This window comes from Nothobranchius furzeri, chromosome 18 (genome assembly GCF_043380555.1).
Source record: "Nothobranchius furzeri strain GRZ-AD chromosome 18, NfurGRZ-RIMD1, whole genome shotgun sequence".
In the NCBI taxonomy this organism is placed as follows: Eukaryota; Metazoa; Chordata; class Actinopteri; order Cyprinodontiformes; family Nothobranchiidae; genus Nothobranchius; species Nothobranchius furzeri.
The window spans coordinates 43,557,820-43,577,206 of record NC_091758.1 but is presented as its reverse complement, the minus strand read 5'-3'; the positions used below and the strand labels follow the sequence as shown (position 1 = coordinate 43,577,206).

Here is a 19,387-nt window from a genome sequence, read left to right as displayed (position 1 = left end):
CAAGCAAACTGTAGCCCTTCCCCATCAACAGGTTGCCTCTCCAAGATGCTTGACAGTCGATCGTAAAACCTCTGAAGGATGTCACGCCTCAATGATTCCTAGAGGAAAAAAACAAAACAAAAACAGAACAAACATGAATTGGATAACTGTTGGGTAATAGAAATAAAATAACAACTTCCAAATATCTTATGGCACTTTTATTTTTTAACACTCCAGCTATGATAGTTTAAATAAAAAAACATTTTAAAATAAGACCAACTGTAGATTCAAAGGTACATGAAATGATGAAGCAGTATTTCTGTTTATTATGTGCCAGAGCTCATTGGCCAAAATTTAAAGATGTATTTTATTTAAAAAAATAATATTTCTTTAACTATCGCACACCACCAAAACCATCGCACAAAATTGCGGGCCAAACTCAATATTTGTTGAAAAGTTTATTTACAGATGTCTTGTTATTCAATTGGAAAGAAACTTATTTTTGCATCTGAACACAGAATCTGATATGACCAAATTACACACGAGCAAGTACATTTTAAATAAAACACATCACTCGTTACTCAATTTTTATTTACTCTTTTTACTCCTTACAATGTGTACATATTCAGTATTTAGATTGTTTTACCTTTTGGATATTTTAAGTTTGTCTGTTTTATGTTTTATTTTAGTTTACTCTTTATTATTATGTTTTACTCTCCTGTTTGGCTCCTGTAATGAACGTTATTGCTGCTGTGACATCACAGTTTCCCCACTGAGGGACAATAAAGAGATTTTCTATTCTATTCTTCAATTTGTAGTCTGTCCAGTTCCCATTTTAGAGTAAGTTGAATCTTTTTTTTACAGGCCAGCAACAAAAACCAAAAATAGCAATTATCTTCTATGAAAATATCTCAGTTATTAACTTTCATGCTTTGGAGCAGAAAAGTTCATGACAATTAAATGTTTCAAGCTCAGATCTCTCCACTCTGATGGTCACCTGTTCCAGCCAGATACCTTCTTTCTAGGCGTTCAAAGTCGGAAACTCGCTGAGTCAACTGGGCGCTTAGAGGAGTATCTTCAGTTGTTTAAGACTGAGGGTAACGCTGTACACGCTGATTCGACTAGCATGGATGCTAATGATCGTAAACATAAAAGAGGCCTTGCTTCGTCTCGCGCGCTAACGCCGCACAGCGCTGTGGGATTAGAAGTCTTATCAGCAAAATCGCCCGGCGGGTCAGTTTTAATATTATATATTTGATAATTGATTTTGCAGGGCAAATAAATATAGACCAAGGGCTTGAGTTTGACAACCGTGGCCTAAAAAATGGTACCTAGACACGCTAACTAAACAAATGTTCGCTTGAGTTTAGCTTGATGTTAAACTAGATGAAGAATGGACCAGACTTCACATAACGTCTGGACTGAATTGAACATAAAACATTTTACTTGACAATGAAGAACGCTTCTACTCATAATTCTATAACATTGCTCCAATTACAACGCGGGAATAAGATAAAACTGTTACTCACAGATTGTGACCGGTCCATTCCGCTCTGCCGTGTGAACTGCAATACGCATGCGCAAAGCAGATCTGTTCCGTAACATAAGGAGCCATATGATTGGCTGAAAGCGAACAGCCCTGGCAGAATCAAATATTTGATTGACAGAGTCATTAGCCAATGGTGACGTTTGTTGATCTGCGACGTTAGGAGTGTATCGAAATTCAGCACACCGATTTCTCTCACGAATGCAGGAAGGTTCACAAATGAGAAGCTGTTCGTAAATGCACGTTCAGCAATTCGTATGATCTGTGAGTTTATATTACAAGTGTTCTTACAAATTATATTTGTGAACCACAGAGTGTGAACTTCAGAATTAGCGTGTGCATTTGTGGAAAATGTTGCGTGACTTATTTTTTCACATTATATTTATGAGTCAAAGAGTGTGCGCGCGCACACACACACACACCTTCACAAACGCTGAAAACGCACGTGGCGCTGCACGTGACGCTGCCTGTTTACGCTTTATTACGTCGCTTTGTTACGTCATCCTGCCAGCCTATAAATAGGGCGCTAGAACCCCTTTGTCAGTCAGTCAGCTAAGCTTAGCTGGAAGGATGAGTGTGTGGATTCGGGGATCTCTTGTCAACTCGTACACTCAGAAATTTCTGTAAATTTACTGCAGAATTCCAACAGTAACATACAGTTTTTCCAAATTACGGTAGGATAATGTTAAATCTGATGTTTTTTCTGTTGAATAAGGACAGCTGGAAAATTACGGCAAAAAACCGGTCTGGTCTAATACAGTATTTCCTTTGAAGCACAGTTTTGAAGTTGTCAACTTGAACAGCCAGTTATGTTGAAGAAGAAGAAAAAGAAGACAATCACTCTTCATCCTCCAACTTGAAAGCTTCTGAAAGGTGAGTTTATCACTCTTAAGAATGTAAATCGTGGTTTTGGTTAGTATTAAGTCAATAGTTCCTAGCCTACATGAAGTGAAACTGTTTAATTGTAACATTAATATATTACTGGACACGCTGGTCTGGTTGGTTAGACCAGTGTTTGAAGTGGAAAACACACACACACACACACACACACACACACACACACACACACACACACACACACACACACACACACACACACACACACACACACACACACACACACACACACACACACACAAATTAAAATAATACTGATAGCGTGGACTAGAAGACAGGTGATGGTTTACGTATTTAAATGATGATCAGGCTGCTGTAAAATGTAATCTCCATCCACATCCAGACACAATTATCCTCTATTCTTTCTCTAGTTGCTCTGCTCTTGTCTGGGCTGACGTAGCTGACGGTGCGCACGGCGCGCCTAACTAGCGGCTGATGCACATTTTACGCATTTGGAGAGGTGGGCTGGATGCTTTGCTTTTACTGGAAGATGGTCCACTTAACGCGCGGGTGTAGACTACATATTAATGACAAATGAATTAAAATTTAATTGTGAGTTTTTACTTCATATTTTAGAAATAAAAATGACAGGGGAACACATTTATGACGTCTTTTCAAACGAAATTTTCTAGCGCGACCTGCCTGCTTCACTTAAGTCACTGCTTATTAAGGTCCGTCCAAAATTACCGTGGGAAACGGGTAATAATGGCTCTTTGATGGGATCAGGTTGCCGACCCCTGGTATAAGATCTGAGCTGGTAAAACAAAAATCCTCATCAGCAGGCTTTTTTGAAAGTGTGGGGGGGCACAGCTGCCAATCACAAATTTTGCCGGGGACATGTCCCCGGCGTCCCCGGTTAAAATGACGCCTATGATTCTATGTAAAGATTGTCTGCGTAAACCTGAATAGGTCCAACCCAGTCTTACTGTGAGACCGGGTTGACGAGTCACGCTTGTGCGTAATCATAGCTGAAGAAGATGTGAGATTCTGGGATTCTCCTCAGACGGCTCCTGGATGTGTCGCCACATTGGAGACAGGAACAAGCACTATTCAGCCAAAGTTTCATAATCAGGGAACATTTTCTAAGTGACAAGTCTCTCTGAGAGACAGGGTTTGGAAAACATTCGCTTCAGTGGGAGGAAGCTTCCCGCATGCGCTCTGGTTCTGCAACGCGCTCCAAGCCAATCTCCACAACTTCAGCTCGCTGTGCACATATGCGCTGACAGCGAGCTGCGCTGAGCAGTGTCCAGCTCAGATGTTCAGATGGGAATCTTTTTGTTTATTTATACATTTATAGGACACATACTATATTATGATAATATTTTTACATTTTTTGGACACATACTAAAGTATGACATTATTTATACATTTTTAGGACACATACTATAGTATGATATTATTTATAAATTTTTAGGACACATACCTTAGTATGATATTATTTATACATTTTTAGGACACATACTGAAGTATGATATTATTTAAACATTTTTAGGACACATACTATAGTATGCAATTATTTTTACATTTTTTAGGACACATACTATAGTATGATATTATTTATACATTTTAGGACACATACTATAGTATGATATTATTTATACATTTTTAGGACACATACTGTAGTATGATATTATTTATACATTTTTAGGACACATACCTTAGTATTATATTATTTATACATTTTTAGGACAAATACTATAGTATGATAATATTTATAAATTTTTAGGACACATACTATATTATGATATTATTTTTACATTTTTTGGACACATACTAAAGTATGACATTATTTATACATTTTTAGGACACATACTATAGTATGATATTATTTATAAATTTTTAGGACACATACCTTAGTATGATATTATTTATACATTTTTAGGACACATACTATAGTATGCAATTATTTTTACATTTTTTAGGACACATACTATAGTATGATATTATTTATACATTTTTAGGACACATACTAAAGTATGATATTATTTATAGATTTTAAGGACACATAATATAGTATGATATTATTTATACATCTTTAGGACACATACCTTAGTATGATATTATTTATACATTTTTAGGACACATACCTTAGTATTATATTATTTATACATTTTTAGGACAAATACTATAGTATGATATTATTTATACATTTTTAGGACACATACTATAGTATGATATTACTTTTACACTTTTTGGACACATACTAAAGTATGATATTGTTTATACATTTTTAGGACACATACTATAGTATGATATTATTTATACATTTTTAGGACACATACCTTAGTAAGATATTATTTGTACATTTTTAGGACAGATACAGTAGTATGACATTATTTATACATTTTTAGGACACATACTATAGTATGCAATTATTTTTACATTTTTTAGGACACATACTATAGTATGATATTATTTATAAATTTTGAGGACACATACTATAGTATGATATTATTTTTACATTTTTTGGACACATACTAAAGTATGATATTATTTATACATTTTAAGGACACATACTATAGTTTGATATTATTTATACATTTTTAGGACACATACCTTAGTATGATATCATTTATACATTTTTAGGACACATAATATAGTATGATATTATTTATACATTTTTAGGACACATACCTTAGTATGATATTATTTATACATTTTTAGGACACATACTATAGTATGCAATTATTTTTACATTTTTAGGACACATACTATAGTATTAAATAATTTATACATTTTTAGGACACATACTATAGTATGATATTATTTTTACATTTTTGGACACATACTAAAGTATGATATTATTTATACATTTTTAGGACACATAATATAGTATGATATTATTTATACATTTTTAGGACACATACCTTAATATGATATTATTTATACATTTTTAGGACACATACCTTAGTATTATATTATTTATATATTTTTAGGACACATACTATAGTAGGATATAATTTATACATTTTTAGGACACATACTAAAGTCTGATATTATTTATACATTTTGAGGACACATACTATAGTATGATATCATTTATACATTTTTAGGACTTATACCTTAGTATGATATTATTCATAAATTTTTAGGACACATACCTTAGTATGATATTATTTATACATTTTTAGGACACATACCTTAGTATGATATTATTTATACATTTTTAGGACACATACTGTAGTATGATATTTTTTATACATTTTTAGGACACATACTATAGTATGCAATTATTTTTACATTTTTTAGGACACATACTATAATATGATATTATTTATACATTTTTAGGACACATACTATAGTATGATATTATTTATACATTTTTTAGACACATACTAAAGTATGATATTATTTATACATTTTTAGGACACATACTATAGTATGATATTATTTATACATTTTTAGGACACATACCTTAGTATGATATTATTTATACATTTTTAGGACACATACCTTAGTATGATATTATTTATATATTTTAGGACACATACTGTAGTAACATATTATTTATACATTTTTAGGACACATACTATAGTATGCAATTATTTTTACATTTTTAGGACACATACTACAATATTAAATAATTTATACATTTTTAGGACACATACCTTAGTATTTTATTATTTATACATTTTTAGGACAAATACTATAGTATGCAATTATTTTTACATTTTTTAGGACACATATTATAGTATGATATTATTTATACATTTTTAGGACACATACTATAGTATGATATTATTTTTACATTTTTTGGACACATACTAAAGTATGACATTATTTATACATTTTTAGGACACATACCTTAGTATGATATTATTTATACATTTTTAGGACACATACTGAAGTATGATATTATTTATACATTTTTAGGACACATCCTATAGTATGCAATTATTTTTAAATTTTTTAGGACACATACTATAGTATGATATTATTTATACATTTTTAGGACACATACTGTAGTATGATATTATTTATACATTTTTAGGACACATACTATAGTATGCAATTATTTTTACATTTTTAGGACACATACTATAGTATTAAATAATTTATACATTTTTAGGACACATACTATAGTATGATATTATTTTTACATTTTTTGGACACATACTAAAGTATGATATTATTTATAGATTTTAAGGACACATAATATAGTATGATATTATTTATACATCTTTAGGACAGATACCTTAGTATGATATTATTTATACATTTTTAGGACACATACCTTAGTATTATATTATTTATACATTTTTAGGACAAATACTATAGTATGATATTATTTATACATTTTTAGGACACATACTATAGTATGATATTATTTTTACACTTTTTGGACACATACTAAAGTATGATATTGTTTATACATTTTGAGGACACATACTATAGTATGATATTATTTTTACATTTTTTGGACACAGACTAAAGTATGATATTATTTATACATTTTTAGGACACATACTATAGTTTGATATTATTTATACATTTTTAGGACACATACCTTAGTATGATATCATTTATACATTTTTAGGACACATAATATAGTATGATATTATTTATACATTTTTAGGACACATACCTTAGTATGATATTATTTATACATTTTTAGGACACATACTATAGTATGCAATTATTTTTACATTTTTAGGACACATACTATAGTATTAAATAATTTATACATTTTTAGGACACATACTATAGTATGATATTATTTTTACATTTTTGGACACATACTAAAGTATGATATTATTTATACATTTTTAGGACACATAATATAGTATGATATTATTTATACATTTTTAAGACACATACCTTAATATGATATTATTTATACATTTTTAGGACACATACCTTAGTATTATATTATTTATACATTTTTAGGACACATACTATAGTAGGATATAATTTATACATTTTTAGGACACATACTAAAGTCTTATATTATTTATACATTTTGAGGACACATACTATAGTATGATATCATTTATACATTTTTAGGACACATACCTTAGTATGATATTATTTATAAATTTTTAGGACACATACCTTAGTATGATATTATTTATACATTTTTAGGACACATACCTTAGTATGATATTATTTATACATTTTTAGGACACATACTGTAGTATGATATTTTTTATACATTTTTAGGACACATACTATAGTATGCAATTATTTTTACATTTTTTAGGACACATACTATAATATGATATTATTTATACATTTTTAGGACACATACTATAGTATGATATTATTTATACATTTTTTAGACACATACTAAAGTATGATATTATTTATACATTTTTAGGACACATACTATAGTATGATATTATTTATACATTTTTAGGACACATACCTTAGTATGATATTATTTATACATTTTTAGGACACATACCTTAGTATGATATTATTTATATATTTTAGGACACATACTGTAGTAACATATTATTTATACATTTTTAGGACACATACTATAGTATGCAATTATTTTTACATTTTTAGGACACATACTACAATATTAAATAATTTATACATTTTTAGGACACATACCTTAGTATTTTATTATTTATACATTTTTAGGACAAATACTATAGTATGCAATTATTTTTACATTTTTTAGGACACATATTATAGTATGATATTATTTATACATTTTTAGGACACATACTATAGTATGATATTATTTTTACATTTTTTGGACACATACTAAAGTATGACATTATTTATACATTTTTAGGACACATACCTTAGTATGATATTATTTATACATTTTTAGGACACATACTGAAGTATGATATTATTTATACATTTTTAGGACACATCCTATAGTATGCAATTATTTTTACATTTTTTAGGACACATACTATAGTATGATATTATTTATACATTTTTAGGACACATACTGTAGTATGATATTATTTATACATTTTTAGGACACATACTATAGTATGCAATTATTTTTACGTTTTTAGGACACATACTATAGTATTAAATAATTTATACATTTTTAGGACACATACTATAGTATGATATTGTTTTTACATTTTTTGGACACATACTAAAGTATGATATTATTTATAGATTTTAAGGACACATAATATAGTATGATATTATTTATACATCTTTAGGACAGATACCTTAGTATGATATTATTTATACATTTTTAGGACACATACCTTAGTATTATATTATTTATACATTTTTAGGACAAATACTATAGTATGATATTATTTATACATTTTTAGGACACATACTATAGTATGATATTATTTTTGCACTTTTTGGACACATACTAAAGTATGATATTGTTTATACATTTTTAGGACACATACTATAGTATGATATTATTTATACATTTTTAGGACACATACCTTAGTATGATATTATTTATACATTTTTAGGACACATACTGTAGTATGACATTATTTATACATTTTTAAGACACATACTATAGTATGCAATTATTTTTACATTTTTTAGGACACATACTATAGTATGATATTATTTATAAATTTTGAGGACACATACTATAGTATGATATTATTTTTACATTTTTTGGACACATACTAAAGTATGATATTATTTATACATTTTTAGGACACATACTATAGTTTGATATTATTTATACATTTTTAGGACACATACTATAGTATGCATTTATTTTTACATTTTTAGGACACATACTATAATATTAAATAATTTATACATTTTTAGGACACGTACCTTAGTATTTTATTATTTATACATTTTTAGGACAAATACTATAGTATGCAATTATTTTTACATTTTTTAGGACACATATTATAGTATGATATTATTTATACATTTTTAGGACACATACTATATTATGATATTATTTTTACATTTTTTGGACACATACTAAAGTATGACATTATTTATACATTTTTAGGACACATACTATAGTATGATATTATTTATAAATTTTTAGGACACATACCTTAGTATGATATTATTTATACATTTTTAGGACACATACTGAAGTATGATATTATTTCTACATTTTTAGGACACATACTATAGTATGCAATTATTTTTACATTTTTTAGGACACATTCTATAGTATGATTTTATTTATACATTTTTAGGACACATACTATAGTATGATATTATTTATACATTTTTAGGACACATACTGTAGTATGATATTATTTATACATTTTTAGGACACATACTATAGTATGCATTTATTTTTACATTTTTAGGACACATACTATAGTATTAAATAATTTATACATTTTTAGGACACATACTATAGTATGATATTATTTTTACATTTTTTGGACACATACTAAAGTATGATATTATTTATAGATTTTAAGGACACATAATATAGTATGATATTATTTATACATCTTTAGGACACATACCTTAGTATGATATTATTTATACATTTTTAGGACACATACCTTAGTATTATATTATTTATACATTTTTAGGACAAATACTATAGTATGATATTATTTATACATTTTTAGGACACATACTATATTATGATATTATTTTTACATTTTTTGGACACATACTAAAGTATGACATTATTTATACATTTTTAGGACACATACTATAGTATGATATTATTTATAAATTTTTAGGACACATACCTTAGTATGATATTATTTATACATTTTTAGGACACATACTGAAGTATGATATTATTTATACATTTTTAGGACACATACTATAGTATGCAATTATTTTGACATTTTTAAGGACACATACTATAGTATGATATTATTTATACATTTTTAGGACACATACTATAGTATGATATTATTTATACATTTTTAGGACACATACTGTAGTATGATATTATTTATACATTTTTAGGACACATACTATAGTATGCATTTATTTTTACATTTTTAGGACACATACTATAGTATTAAATAATTTATACATTTTTAGGACACATACTATAGTATGATATTATTTTTACATTTTTTGGACACATACTAAAGTATGATATTATTTATAGATTTTAAGGACACATAATATAGTATGATATTATTTATACATCTTTAGGACACATACCTTAGTATGATATTATTTATACATTTTTAGGACACATACCTTAGTATTATATTATTTATACATTTTTAGGACAAATACTATAGTATGATATTATTTATACATTTTTAGGACACATACTATATTATGATATTATTTTTACACTTTTTTGGACACATACTAAAGTATGATATTGTTTATACATTTTTAGGACACATACTATAGTATGATATTATTTATACATTTTTAGGACACATACCTTAGTAAGATATTATTTGTACATTTTTAGGACAGATACTGTAGTATGACATTATTTATACATTTTTAGAACACATACTATAGTATGCAATTATTTTTACATTTTTTAGGACACATACTATAGTATGATATTATTTATAAATTTTGAGGACACATACTATAGTATGATATTATTTTTACATTTTTTGGACACATACTAAAGTATGATATTATTTATACATTTTTAGGACACATACTAAAGTTTGATATTATTTATACATTTTTAGGACACATACCTTAGTATGATATTATTTATACATTTTTAGGACACATAATATAGTATGATATTATTTATACATTTTTAGGACACATACCTTAGTATGATATTATTTATACATTTTTAGGACACATACCTTAGTATGATATTGTTTATACATTTTTAGGACACATACTGTAGTATGATATTATTTATACATTTTTAGGACACATACTGTGTTGAACAGAAGATCCCCCCCATGGGGGTGTCCACCCCCATAAACAAGCTGGCTACATAACAAATAACATAACACATAAATGAATGTTAACATAGACCAGTAAATGGGTGTTAAATGACAAAATGACTAATATACTGCAGTCTTCCGCCAAACTATATAGATATAAATGTAACGACGAAGTAACTGCAAAGTAAGTATCAGCTGCAAGACACAACATGGAATGTGACGTCTTTAACCACCCCAGCAATACATCAAAAATGCATGCGCACACTGTAAGAGGGCGAAAAACCTGTCCGCTGTTCTTAATAGGAAAATTCCCCCTTGACCTCCTGCCCCAAACAGGACGATCACGTAACGCACAGAGTGAGCATACAAGTCTAGCCTAAGTATATGGCAGACATTAGGTAACATTGAATTAACAAAAGAACACACATAAGAGAAAATGAAGTGATGATACCTTCCAACAGAGAAAAAAAAATCATGAGTACGATCGTGCATTAATTACCCTTAGCAACATTGCAACCAGTAACTGTACGTGAATATGCAATCAAAAATACAAACTCATATGAAATAAATGATTGACGTGGATACGAATGAACAACTAGGAGATGTTGATGTGACTAAACCTATAAAAAGTTAAACACAACAGTAAATGTAATGAATATACGAATATACTAGATGTAACAACACAACTGCTCAACCGAAATAGAGAACAGAGTCAGAGTCTCAGTTGCAGAGCTGGAAAAAAAAGAAACGGAGTGAAGAAAACACAAGAGTCAAGTTCAGTTTCATTGATGACTGCTGCAGGGGTCTTGTCGCTGGAAGAGGACTTCGAGGCCGATTCCTTAGTCGAGTGCATGTAACCACAACAACAACATCTCTGATGAGACGCAAAGCTTACTCCACCGCCATCTCATCAGCCGTCCCGTTCTTCAGGCACATTGGGTGTCGTGCTGAGTCCATTGCGGCCATTTCCATTTGCACGTATTGAGACGACGCAGCAAGGTTCATTTGGGCAGCCAGAGTTCGCTCCCACAGTCTCCTCACAACAGGTAGGATGCAACATGCCAATAGAGAAATCAGAATTAGTACTACTATTGCACTAATTCCTGCTTTTACCAAAATAGCTCCCCACTGACCCAATTTGAGGGCTAAGGAGTCTAAGGACCAGCTTTCCCTGCCTGCATTCTCCCTCAGCTCTATCTTTAAATCTTTCAATTTCCTCATTCCTTCAGTAAATGCACCATCAGGGGCCGTATTACTTGGAATGTAGGTGCAACATTCTTGCCCACTGGAGTTCAGAAACTTACAGAGCCCACCTTTCTCGGCCAGCAACCAGCCCAAAGCCTGGTCATGCTGCAAAGTCATCTTGACTGTGGCATGAAGTTGTTCACCCAAGAGGCCAAGGTTATTTACTGTGTAATTTAAGATTCTTTGCTGATTAAAATAAACATAGTTGATCCATTTCACATTATTATTTATTGTTATCCAAGGAAGAATTGACTCTAAACCAGCTACTACCTCATCTCTTGCTTAAAATTCTATGGGAATTCCTGTTGGCAGTCCTATGGCGTTTAAATGCACTTTATGATCAAACACATCATACCTCTTTGTCCTACGTCTATTGGTAGTCTCCACCTGAAGTAATTCACTCACACCTTCATGTAAGATAGTCACTGGAACTTTCATACATACTAGCGTACACAACCCAACCCAAAAAACTTGGCAAAACATTCATTAAAACATCACCACCACACATCCAGTAGCTGTCGGCCACTGGAATGTCTTGCTCACCTATGAGATCCAGAGTGGGGATCGTCATCGATATGTTATCACAGTCCTGACTAAGAGTTACAGGGTTTTCATACCAAACAGGGGTATCAATGAGAAGTGGCGTCATATTTGCATGCGGGAACCAGGATAATACCCAAGTGACGTTACAGTTGACAGATGTATTACCTACGTCCACTCCTCCATTGTCAGCGAAACCTCCACTTGCAAAACATTCATAATCAGCACTATAATCAATTTTGTAGTCCGTTGGAGGACCATTTTGGTCTGTTTGGATCGCAAATTCAGCACATTCCTCTAAGATGTTATATTCTGCATATTTTTTAACATATTTGTGCTTATCTCGTGTACCATGGAGCAATCTGCATTGGAATCCACACAATGGCAACTTAAGAATAGGTGGAATCTTTTTATTTATCTCTATTTCCTTTCTAGTCTTACAAGTGTGTCGTTGTGTAATGGCACATTCACTAGAAGTATATTTTTCTGGAACAACCTCAGGTAACATTCCGGGTGCTTGAGCGCACACTATGCAGTCATTAGGAGTCATTTCTCTCGTCGTATACAAAGCCCATTTATACCAACTATTTTGCATGGCGGCATCCCAAAGCCTATCCTCTATCGGCAATGGTCTGCCCGCTCTAGGGGAGATAGGTCCTGTGTTACTCCTGGGCCTAGGTCTAATCGGCCCAAATAGTGGCTTAGGCACAGCTTTGCGATTGGTCACTTCTTGTTCATTTTGGCCTTGCTGAGTAAGATTACAAACTTGGTTACTACCAGAGGCTTCTGTGGGAAAATCAGATTTCACAGCTACATCTCCTGTGGGAGTTGTAGTACTAACAGGTGGCTTAGTAGTTACACTTCTTAACTTGCTAACTGGCGTTGTTTCAGGTCTTAAAATCAGTGGAGTCACTAGCTGTAAGTGAGAGGAAGAGCTCCAGTCGGACCTCCCCTCTTCAACAGGAGCTGTGGTAGTCAAAACATCAGGGATTACAGTAGTAGTAGTAGTAGCGCTAGTAGTTAAAACATTATTTGGAACTGTGGTCACACTGTCAGGGATTTTATTTACCTTAATTGTGGTCAAAACATTATTTGGAATCATGGTTGTAACACCAGTTTTAACAACTGCTACGTCGAATGCAGGCAAGGATGCTGACCTATGTTGCATCCGGCCTGCTGGATTGTACTTAACTTGATCACGGTGTGCTGCCTCGTCGTTGACCAAGTCGTCTGGCGTATGCTCTTGTGATGGGTCGACGATCTGCTCCTCGGCCATCGTCTCCATCTTCACCTCCTCCAGCACCACCATCAGACCCCCTAGTGTCATCCAAAACAGAACTGTTATCAGGCTTAGCACGCCCTTCTTTTCCTCGGCCATCATGCCGGTTTGTTACGTCAGACACAATACTGCCCTGAGTTTTGTCTTTGACTTTCGTGCAGTGTGTCAGATGATGCCACGTCGATCCTCCTTCGACCTGGACTGCCGTTGGCGTTGCTCGAACCACTTTGTAGGGACCCTCTCGCCGCGGTTCGTGCCACTTCCTCCTGAAAACTTTGATGTACACCTGGTCTCCAGGAACTACTGGCCCGTCTGCGCCTGCGCTAGAGACGAGCTCCTTTCTCTTTTCCTGCAAATAGATGGCTTTATGGATGCTGGTTAGTTGCTTGATATAGCTTTTGAATTCCAGCTCTAGCTGCTCCAGTGAAGGCCCCTTGTGGGGTCCTCTGAGCTGAGGAGCTGGCATTGGCCTGCCTGTTAGGACCTCATGAGGTGAAAGATGCGTGCTTCTGTTAGTTTGCATGCGATAGCTCATTAAGGCAAGCGGCAATGCATCAACCCAGTTAAGGTTAGTACAAGCACAGATTTTGCAGATTTTAGACTTCAACGTCAGATTCGCTCGCTCGACCATCCCTTGGCTCTGGGGGTGATAAACTGATCCTAATCGTTGCTTTATCCTTAGTTGTTGCAACACACCTTTAAGGACTTTTTCAACAAAAGCAGGACCATTGTCCGAGCTTATTTCCGACGGGATACCAAAGCGAGGAATCACTTCTCTGACTAGAAACTTTACCACTGTTTCTGAACCTAGATCTTTGGAGGGAACGGCTTCGATCCACCGACTGAATCTGTCAATGATCACCAACATGTACCGCTTCCCATGCACAGACTTAATCATGTCAACATAGTCAATGACCAAATGTTTGAAAGGACCTTCGGGCACTGGAATGTGTCCCGCTGGGACTGTGATGCCCTTTTTTACATTGTTCTCAGCACAAATGTCACACTGATCTATTACTTCCTCAACCATGGCTTTTAGGTAGGGTGACCAGTAACCTTGTTTGTTAAGTCTTTTCAGAACCTCTGTACGACCACAATGATCAGGACCGTGGCTCTCTGAGATTAGCATCGTCAGCAAGGAGACAGGTGCAACGATCAAGCCCTCATGAGACCTCCACAAGCCGCTTGAGTCCATTGTTGCACCTCTTTTTCTCCAACACTGCTGCTCGCTTTTCTCTGCCTTTTCCTGAATCAAAATGATGTCTTCTGGTGTTATTACAGGCTCTAATGATATTACAGGTGTCAAAATGGCTTCTTCACACCTGGAGGCAGATTTTGCCGCCTCATCTGCTGCATTGTTGCCTCTGATGACATCGCAGTTACCCTTGCGGTGTGCAGGGCATTTTACAATGGCCAGTTTCGATGGAAGCATCATTGCTGAGATCAGCTCGTTGATCTGCTTTCCATGAAGGATGGGTGTACCGTCCGTCTTCTTAAAACCTCTTTGCCTCCACACACTTCCAAACAGGTGACAAACACCATGTGCGTATGCAGAGTCAGTGTAGATAGTTGCTACCTGGCCACTTGCCAACTTGCAAGCTTCGGTCAGGGCTTTGAGTTCCGCTAGCTGTGCAGAACAGGGTTGGTTACACTTTTCAGCTTTTACTGTTTCAAATCTGTCATCTACTTTTTCCACAACAGCAAACACTGCATGGTTTCCTAAGTAGTCTCTAAAACATGAACCATCAACAAAATAGGTGACATCAGATTGATCGAAAGGAGTAGATTCCAAATCAGGCCTTAGCTTAGTGTATCTAGATACCTCAGCTATGCAGCAATGTGGTTCTCCTTCGAACTCAAAGGGAACACTGTTAGCAGGGTTTGTCGTGGTACACCTCTTTATGACAACGTCCGGATATGTCAGTAGTGGCATATACTGCAGGCATCTTGCTTGGTTTAACACAAACTTCCCTCGGTTGATTAGTTCAGATATTTTGTGATGTGTGTAGATGGTGACAGGATATCCCATTGTTATCACTGAGGCTTTCTCATAAGCATAATGCAAAGCAGCCAATCCTTGATAACAAGGGGGTTATCCCTGTGCCACATTGTCAAGTTTTGCACTGTAGTACGCAATAGGTTGTTTCCGACGTCCACTGCATGTGTCCTGCATTAACACTGCAGAGGCATACATGTCATGTCTGTTTGCGACGTACAGCAAAAATGGTTTTGTGTAGTCAGGTGTTGCTAAACCTGGCGCAGTTTGCATGTCTTGTTTGATGGTTTCAAAAGCTATCTTAGCTTCATTTGTCCATTTTAGAGTCGATTTTAAAGACTCACTTCCAGCATCTTTAATCAGTGCCCTAAGTGGTGCGGTTTTTTCAGCATAGTTTTCAATCCACTCGGAGTTGAAACCAGTCATTTCCAGAAATGTCATCATTTGTCCAACAGTTTGTGGTTGTGGAGCTTTGCTCACACCTTCCACGTGTTCTGGTGAGATGGCGACAGTCCCATGGGAGATTACTCTCCCTAGGTACTCTACCTGTGGTTGGCAGTACTGAAGCTTTGTCAGGGAGGCTTTGTGTTCTCCCCGAGCTAACTTCTGTAGGACTTTAATGGAGTCACGATGGCAATCATCGATTGTTCGTGCGCAAATCAGTAGGTCATCAACATACTGAATCACAGTGCTGTTCACCTCGATGCCTTCGAGGCTCTGTTTCAAAATTTGATTAAAGATGTGTGGACTGTGTTTTAGCCCTTGTTGTAGCCTTCTGTACGTGAGCTGTCTTCCACGAAACGTGAATGCAAAAAGATATTGTGATTCTTTGGCCAATGGGATGCTAAAAAATGCTGAACACAGATCAATTACCGTGAAGTATTTAGCTTCCCCATCGATGTTACTCAGTAATGTGCTTGGATTTGGCACGTCTGCGTCAAAGTCAGTGATCACTTCATTTACAGCTCTTAAATCATGTACCAGTCTGTACTTGAGCTTGTCTGCTTTTAGCACTGGCAAAATTGGAGTGTTACATGTGCTATAGGTTTCTTTTAGTACTCCTGCTTGAATTAGACCTTCAATAGTTGCATTTATACCCTCTTCTGCTTCTGGCTTTAGTGGGTATTGGGGTCGATAAGGCAGTCTTGCATTTGGCTTCAATTCCACTTGAACTGGAGTTGCCGATGTTACCAGTCCAACATCCGTGTCATGTTTGGACCATAGCTGGTCTGGAATCTGTTTTAGCATGTCAGCTTTCAACTCGTTTTGAACTGTTTCTGATTCTGCTACACCCTGCATGTGTTTTTTGTTTGCGACTGTTACAACCTGTGGTTTTGACATCATGGTGATACCGCAGAGAATTTTAATCATTTCTGCAATTTTTGTAGTGTAGATTAGCGGGTTATCTGTTTTCTGCCACTCTGTTTTAGTTGCTGTTAACATCATTGGTCCAAGATCTTTTGACTCAAAGCCTTTGTTTACCATTAAGGTAATGTGTGGTGCTGATTCTGGCACAGTGTGCCATTTTTCAATAAATGGGTTTTCTTCCACATTCACAGCTGCACCTTGCTGTCCTATCACGATGTATTGTGACACTAGCCTAACGTGCAAGTCTTTTGTTTCTTTGTCCCATTTTTCTTCAAAGATTCTACTGCATGATGGATCATAAGTCATTGTGCAGTGATAGTCACTGAACGGTACAGTAGCTTCTGGAATTTGAGCTTCAATAAATTTCTCCCATTGTTGAAACATCTCGGAGACTGGCTTGTTAATGTCACCAAGCCAGTAGACCTTAGCGTGTTTTGTCTGAGCAGTCATTTGAAAGTTTATTCCAGAGCTATCTACATAAATTCCTTCTGGTGTGCACCAGATTTTTGTTTTTAGTTTACACAATGCATCTCTTCCTAGTAGATTAACTGGAGTTTGGTCTGAAATCAGAATTGGGATTACGATTTCACTGTCATCAACTGCTAGTTTTACTGGAGCTGTTAAGGGGTTTATTTGTTTTGCTCCCGAGAACCCTGTTGTCTTTACGCTTTTCTCAGACATGGGGAGATGAGTTGCATAATTTGATTTTATGCACGAGTAGGTTGCCCCAGTATCAACTAACATTGGGACCGATTTGCCTTCTATTTTAACATTGATCACTGGTTCTTTATCGGCGTTAGCTGTTAAAATTGGTAGTTGCTCCTCCCCCCCAGGGCCCTCCGGGCATCCCTAGAATCCTTGTTGTGCTGCCCATGGATTAACTGGACCTCCTCTTCCCCGGTTTGGTCGTGTTCCACGACCACGCCCAGACCATTCAGGGTTTGGAATTGTATTCGGACAGTCTCGATACAGGTGACCCATCTGGCCACACCCCCAACATGAACCTGGAAGTGGGGGTCGATTCTGCTGCACCCAGCCTTGACGAGTTGGGTAGCGATTGGGGAAACGATTTGGAAATCGTCTCTGTGGTCCGGGCTGCTGTCTACCATACTGGTTTGGGTAGACATTGATAACCGGTTGAGATGGAGTTTGAGGCGGGGCCACAGCTGTCTGCAATGCTTGGACTTGGCTGTCACTTTTCACCACTGCTGCCTGAGTTTTTGCCTTGCTCTGGAGATCATTTATGTGCAGCTGCGTGAGTTTTCTTTGAGCACACTTTTCTTGCTCAATCATTTTGTTATTGTCTTTCCGATAGCGGTCCACGGCGTGGACTACATGGTCTCTGAACTGTGCATGTGGCATTGAGTCCAGTCCCACCACATCCTCCAGTTTGTCTCGCACAGGAGTCGGGAGAGTGGAAATCAGGGATGTTCGGAACAGAGAAGTCATTATTGGCATCCCCTCAGGACCCTCCTCCGTCTCCAGCTTCCACCGTCTGAGCTGCCTGTCAACAAATGACGCAGGACTCTCAGTCTCTGAAAGTGGCTCACCTTTCAAGGCTTTGGGGTCAATCCTGTTGGGATATGCTGCTCTTAGTATGTTCCAGAGTGCATTTCTGTGTGTGTTAAACTCCGTGCCGTCAGCCATTGGGTCCAGCATCCATTGGACTCCATTGGATGCGAGCAATGTTCCCATAGCTGATGTCCCAACAACTCGAGCCAAAATAGCTTTGAGATCTCCAAGGGCAAGCATTAGCCCAGTTG

General features: G+C 34.8%; 1 pseudogene; it reads right to left on the bottom strand.

The window, feature by feature from the left end:
* Positions 1–19,387, bottom strand: part of LOC129152356 (G-protein coupled receptor family C group 6 member A-like) — a 706,981-nt pseudogene that overhangs the window by 2,505 nt on the left and 685,089 nt on the right.